Source organism: Magnolia sinica, chromosome 9 (assembly GCF_029962835.1).
Source record: "Magnolia sinica isolate HGM2019 chromosome 9, MsV1, whole genome shotgun sequence".
Classification (NCBI taxonomy): Eukaryota; Viridiplantae; Streptophyta; class Magnoliopsida; order Magnoliales; family Magnoliaceae; genus Magnolia; species Magnolia sinica.
Window position 1 is genome coordinate 57769602 of NC_080581.1, and position 6699 is coordinate 57776300.

Below are 6699 nucleotides of genomic sequence, written 5' to 3' on the forward strand. Positions count from 1 at the left end.
TGAAAGAATTCTTAGACATTTGCTCCACCTTTAAGTTCCAAAACTTTTCAGACGATTCGATCCGTTTGCGCCTCTTTCCTTTTTCTTTGAAGGATAAGGCGAAAGCATGGTTGAATTCTCTAGGAGTTGAGTCTATCACTACATGGGACCAACTGTCTAAGAAGTTCTTAAAGAAGTTCTTCCCGGTTCACAAAACTAATGCTCTCCGTAGAGAAATTACAAATTTCACACAAAAAGAGGGTGAGCAATTTCATGAATGTTGGGAAAGATGGAAGGATTTACTTCTTAAATGTCCACACCATGGTTTTGAAAAGTGGCAACAGGTTCAATACTTCTATGACGGTCTGACACCCCAAAACCGTCGCATGGTTGACGCCACCAGTGGAGGGTCATTCATGACCAAAAGTGATGTCGAAGCTTGTAATTTCTTTGAAACCTTGTGTGAAAACTCCTAGCAATGGGACTATTCAAATAGAAGTGAAAGAAGTCCTCAACCACTGAAGAAAGGGGGTATATATGAGGTAGGAGTCACGCCAGATCTTTATGCAAAAATTGATAGCCTGACAGAGAAAGTGGATGCTTTAATGTTAAACAATGGACCTCCACAAACAACTCAAGTCGAGTCATGTGTCATATGTTCTAGTCTCGCCCATCCTACGTAGTCTTATCCATCTAGTTCAGCATTTTCAGAATTTCTCTCTGAACAAGTACATGCTATGAACACCTTTCGGAGAACTGAGAATGATCCTTACTCAAACACCTACAATCCCGGATGGACGAGACATCCAAATTTCTCTTAGGCAAAAGGACCACAATAAGGAGGACCATCTGGAAATCCTCCTATGCAACCTCAGCAGTTCTCATAGTATCAACAAGTACCTCCATAATCTAGGAAACCATCTCTTGAGGATACACTCAATCTTTTTATGTAGAGTTCACTTCAATTTCAAAAAGACACCTAACATACTTTACTAGCTAACCAGCAGAGTTTACATGCAAATGCGCAATCCATTGCTAAGCTGGAAGTACAGTTGGGTCAACTTGCTGTCACATTGAGTGAGAGAGAGAAGGGCAAGTTCCCTAGTCAACCTGTGGTAAATCCAAAAGGACAGTATGAGATTGGCTCTAATTCAAACCAAGAACAATATCATGAGCAAGCCAAATCAATCATTACCCTTAGGTCCGGTAAACAGATCGAGAACAAAGTAGAGATGCCTAGGGAAGAATCAAAGTCCAATACGGAAGATCAAAATGAAATGGAGAGACATACTAGTGCATCTAAAGTCCAACAACACTCTGACTCTCTAGGAACCACTCATGTGCCATCTTATGTGTCTAAAGCACCTTTTCCTCAACGTCTGGCACCGGTGAAGAAAGGAAACAACTTTAATGAGATATTGGACATGTTTAAGCAAGTGCAAATCAACATTCCGTTACTTGATGCTATCAAGCAAGTTCCTGCTTACGCTAAGTTTCTTAAAGATTTATGCACTCAAAAGCGTAAGATGAATGTTCATAAGAAGGTCTTCCTTGCGGAGCAACTCAGCTCCATGATTCAACACAACACCCCTCCTAAATTTAGGGATCCAGGAGCTCCTACCATTTCTTGCATCATAGGAGATCATAAGATTGAGAAGACATTCCTTGATTTAGGGGCGAGCATCAATTTGTTACCATATTCTGTGTATGAGAGCTAGGACTTGGTGAGCTGAAATCAACCAAAATAACACTCCAACTAGCTGATAGATCTGTCAAGGTACCCCGTGGTGTTGTTGAGGATGTGCTAATCTAGGTTGATAAGTTTTATTTTCCAGTGGATTTCATCGTTCTAGATATTCAGCCTATCCAGAATCCTACAAGTCAAATCCCAGTTATCTTAGGACGTCCATTCTTGGCCACATCCAATGCAATCATAAATTGCAGGAACGGAGTTATGAAGCTATCTTTTGGTAACATGAAGATTAAACTCAATGTTTTCAATGCTGGACAACAAATGTCAGACTCAGATGATATATTTGAAGTGAACATGATTGAGAGTCTAGTGCATGACTCTTTCCTTGAAGTTTTCGAAAATACTCTTGAGACTTGTTTAGCACATTTTGGTAAAGATTTTGACATAGAAAGTTCCATCCAAGAAGTTAATGCATTGCTTGATTCTAATCCAAAAATGAATACAACAAAATGGAAAGCTAGAGTGGAACCTCTTCCACCTTTTGAGTCTAAACTGGTCCCATCTATTGAGAAACCACCCAAAGTCGACCTTAAGCAATTACCTGAAACTCTCAAGTATGCATTTTTAGGACCTTCTGAAACCTTGCCTGTCATCATAGCTGCTAACCTTGATAAAGAACAGGAGGGTAAGCTATTTAATGTTTTTAGAGAACATAAGGCAGCTATTGGGTGGACAATAGTGGACATAAAGGGAATAAGCCCCACGGTGTGTATGCATCATATTCATCTTGAAGAAAATGCAAAAACATCGCGAGAAATGTAAAGGAGGCTTAACCCTAACATGAAAGAGGTCGTTCGAGTTGAGGTGCTAAAATTATTAGATGTTGGTATCATTTACCCCATTTTTGATAGCACATGGGTCAGTCCAGTTCAAGTTGTTCCTAAAAAGTCTGGGATTACAGTGAAAAAAATGAGGATAATGAGTTAGTGCCGACTCGTATGACTACGGGTTGGTGAGTTTGTATTGATTACCGTAAACTGAACCTGGTCACAAGGAAGGATCACTTTCCTCTTCCTTTCATAGACCAGATGCTTGAGAGATTGGCAGGGCACAACTATTATTGTTTCCTGGATGGTTATTCCGGGTATAATTAGATTCCCATTGCTCCCGAGGATCAAGAGAAAACCACATTTACATGTCCCTTTGGCACATATGCCTATCGGTGTATGCCATTTAGGTTGTGTAATGTACCTGCAACCTTCCAACGATGCATGATGAGTATTTTTTCAGACATGGTTGAGCGTTTCCTTGAGATTTTCATGGATGATTTTTCAATTTTTGGCACTTCATTTGATGAATGTTTATACCATCTATCTCTTGTCTTGGAAAGATGTGAAAAAACGAACCTGGTATGGAATTGGGAAAAGTGTCATTTTATGGTTCAAAAAGGGATTGTACTCGGGCATGTTATTTCAAGTAAAGGCATTGAAGTTAATAAAGCCAAGATTGATTTAATTTCTAGTCTTCCTCCACCCAGAACGGTTAAGGAGATTAGATCATTCTTAGGGCATGCGGGATTCTACAGGAGATTCATTAAGGATTTTAGCAAAATTTCTCGACCCTTATGCAATTTACTAGCTAAAGATGTTGCTTTTGTCCTTAATGATGAGTGTCGGCAAGCTTTTGATAAGTTGAAGCATTTACTGACTTCTGCTCCAATCATCCAACCACCTGATTGGAGTTTACCTTTTGAGCTTATGTGTGATGCTTCAGATTATGCTGTTGGAGCCGTCCTAGGACAAAGATTGAACAAAATGCCTCATGTCATTTATTATGCTAGTAGAACTCTAAATGATGCACAACTCAACTACTCTACCACTGAAAAAGAATTGTTGGCGGTTGTATTTGCTCTAGACAAATTCAGGTCGTATCTCATAGGGTCAAAGGTTATAGTGTTCTCAGATCATGCAGCATTGAAATATCTTCTTTCTAAAAAAGACACTAAACCTCGATTGATTCGGTGGATTCTCTTGCTGCAAGAATTCGATATTGAAATTCGGGATAAAAAGGGTTCCGAAAATGTGGTAGCTGACCATTTGTCTAGACTTGTCTTAGAGTCCACAGTGGATCCTTTGCCAATGAATGAGTCTTTCCCTGATGAACAACTTCTAAATATTTCTCAATTACCTTATTATGCGGACATTGTAAACTATCTTGTTACAGGTCAACTTCCTTCTCATTGGACTAAACAAGATAAATCCAAATTTCTTGCTGAGGTTAAACATTTCTTTTGGGATGACCCATACTTATTCAAAATTTGTCCTGATCAGATTATTAGGAGATGTGTGCTTGAGAGTGAGTTTCATAGTATAATCTCCTTTTGTCATGATCATGCATGTGGTGGTCATTTTGGTTCAAAGAAAACAGCTGCGAAGGTCCTACAAAGTGGATTTTATTGGCCTACACTATTTCGAGACACCCATGCCTTTTGCTCAACATGTGATAGATGCCAACGTACGGGTAATATTTCCCATAGGAACATGATGCCACTTACCAATATTCTCATTCTTGAAATATTTGATGTTTGGGGTATTGACTTCATGGGCCCATTTCCCCTGTTATTCGGTTATGTGTATATCCTTGTGGCCGTCGACTATGTCTCTAAGTGGATTGAAGCAGTGCCATGTAAAACGTATGATCACAAAGTTGTGGTCCGTTTCTTAAAAGAGTATCTTTTCTCGTTTTGGCACTCCTCGAGCAATTATAAGTGATGGGGATACTCATTTTTGCAATAAACCATTTGAATCTTTAATGAAGAAATATTCCATCACTCATAAAGTTGCAACGCCATATCATCCAAAAACAAGTGGTCAAGTTGAGGTGTCAAATCGGGAGATTAAACAAATTTTAGAGAAAACAGTTCACCCCGATCGTAAGGATTGGTCGCAACGTTTGAATGATGCTCTTTGGGCATATCGTATAGCTTTTAAAACCCTGATTGAAATGTCTCCGTATAGGCTTGTCTTTGGGAAAGCCTGTCACTTACCTGTGGAATTAGAACATCATGCTTATTGGGCCATCAAAACTTTTAATTTTGATTTACATAAGGCCGGATCACACCGTAAACTTCAACTCAATGAGTTAGAAGAAATTCGAAATGAGGCATATGAGAATGCAAAAATTTATAAAGAGCAGACAAAAATCTTCCATGACAAATCAATTCTTCACAAGACATTTGAACAGAACCAGAAAGTATTATTGTATAATTCCAGGCTACGCCTCTTTCCTGGAAAACTACGTTCGCAATGGTATGGTCCTTATCGAGTAATAAAAGTATTTCCTCATGGAGCAGTTGAGATTCAAAATTTAACAGACGGGAATATCTTCAAAATAAATGGTTAACGGCTGAAACCATATTTAGATGATTTGGTGAACAAAGATGTTGAGGAAATTTATTTGGCGGACCTAGGTTATCAAGATTGATTAGTTCATGGTCCACTCTTGTCTGGCTGAAGACGTTAAACTTAGCGCTCCTGGGAGACAACCCATCTTTTCATTCCATTTTATTTTCCTAATCAGTTCAATGTTTGTAGGTAACATTACTGCAAACCCTCACGAGACTACAACTCATCCACTAGGGGCAACCTAGGGGTTTAAAGCTTGTTGCATACGCTAAATGCAATCGAGAGCACCTGCGAAAGTGGTATAGGTAGGATCTTCTTTTTGTGATGTTATGTTTTGTTATTTTGTTTTTGTTGATTTCTCTCTTGTGCTGACCCGCTCTTACGCTGATATCTTTCCATCACTCCTCTTTTATTTTCGTTGTCCCATGTGCATTGCATGTTTATTTCTTTTACATTGAGGACAATGTAGATTTTAAGTTGGGGGTGGGCGATTAGGTTACCTCATTAGTATTTTCTTGATCTTAAGCACAAATTGTGAAAATTTTTAAATTTTTCTGGAATTTCTTGTGCATTTGAAGTGATTTTGAAGGATAAGGGTGATTTTAACATTGCAAGGTGCGGAATGTCGGTAATTTATAACTCTTGGATTCAGCCATCTGTTAGATTTCACAATTAAGTTTAAATTGTTAACCCATGATTAGAACTTTTAAACATTGATTGAGTCATAATCTCGCATATCACATCTTGGTTGCACATTAAGGTTCTGTTTCAACATTGAATGATTAACTTGGTAATCACTAAGCATGAAAGGAACCAGCCTGAAATTTTTAGCTTCGGTCTATAACTAAGAATTGAGAGAAAGCGTAAGTCATATAATCTTCACCATAGGTTTGCTCCCTATAAGTGTAGATTCGATTCCCTATGGTTGTCATTTGAAAAAGTTAGGCGACAAGTTTTCGCCATAGGTTTGCTCCCTATAGGTGAGGACTTGATTCCCCTCCTTCGCGTTACTATTCATAAAGAAAAGCAAAGGCTAGTAGAATGAAAAGTTAACCTATCAGGCAAGTGTTGGTTTCAGTTGTCATGCATTCCGTTGTTAATTACTAATGATATCATGAAATTGACAATTGGATCTCTTAATGATAATAAGCCGAGATTACACTATACACTCATGGAACTCAATGTTTAGAATATTCTAATTAATGGATTAATATTTTGAAATTGATTATGAAGTTTATCGTGAGCTTGATTCTAGAAAGAAAAATTCTGTGCACCATTCATGAATCTTAAAATTCTTGCGCCTCGACGATCTGTTCACAAGTCACTCGGGTTCACATGAATTGTTTTTTATTTCTAAAATTATTTTTCGCATGTTTTGCTCGGGACTAGCAAAATGCTGGTTGGGGGTTGTGATAAGGGTTGAATATTGCATATCAGACCCTAATTATTGCATGATTTTACGTACATGATAATGCTTAATAGAATATTTTATTATATTTTTTGTTACAGGATGAAATCAGGAGCGTTGATGGAAAAAATAAGTACTACAAGCATGGATTTGACACTCCGAAGTCACTAGAGCAAAGGACGCACTCCAGAGAACTAAGATTGAATAATTTAGAT

At 38.2% G+C, this 6699-nt stretch overlaps 1 non-coding gene across 1 annotated transcript; it reads right to left on the minus strand.

The window, feature by feature from the left end:
- Positions 1-200: 200 nt before the first annotated feature.
- On the minus strand, positions 201-307 carry LOC131257108 (small nucleolar RNA R71). Its single transcript, XR_009177127.1, has one exon. It is a non-coding gene; the product is annotated as a small nucleolar RNA R71 (small nucleolar RNA).
- Between the last annotated feature and the right edge of the window lie 6392 nt (positions 308-6699).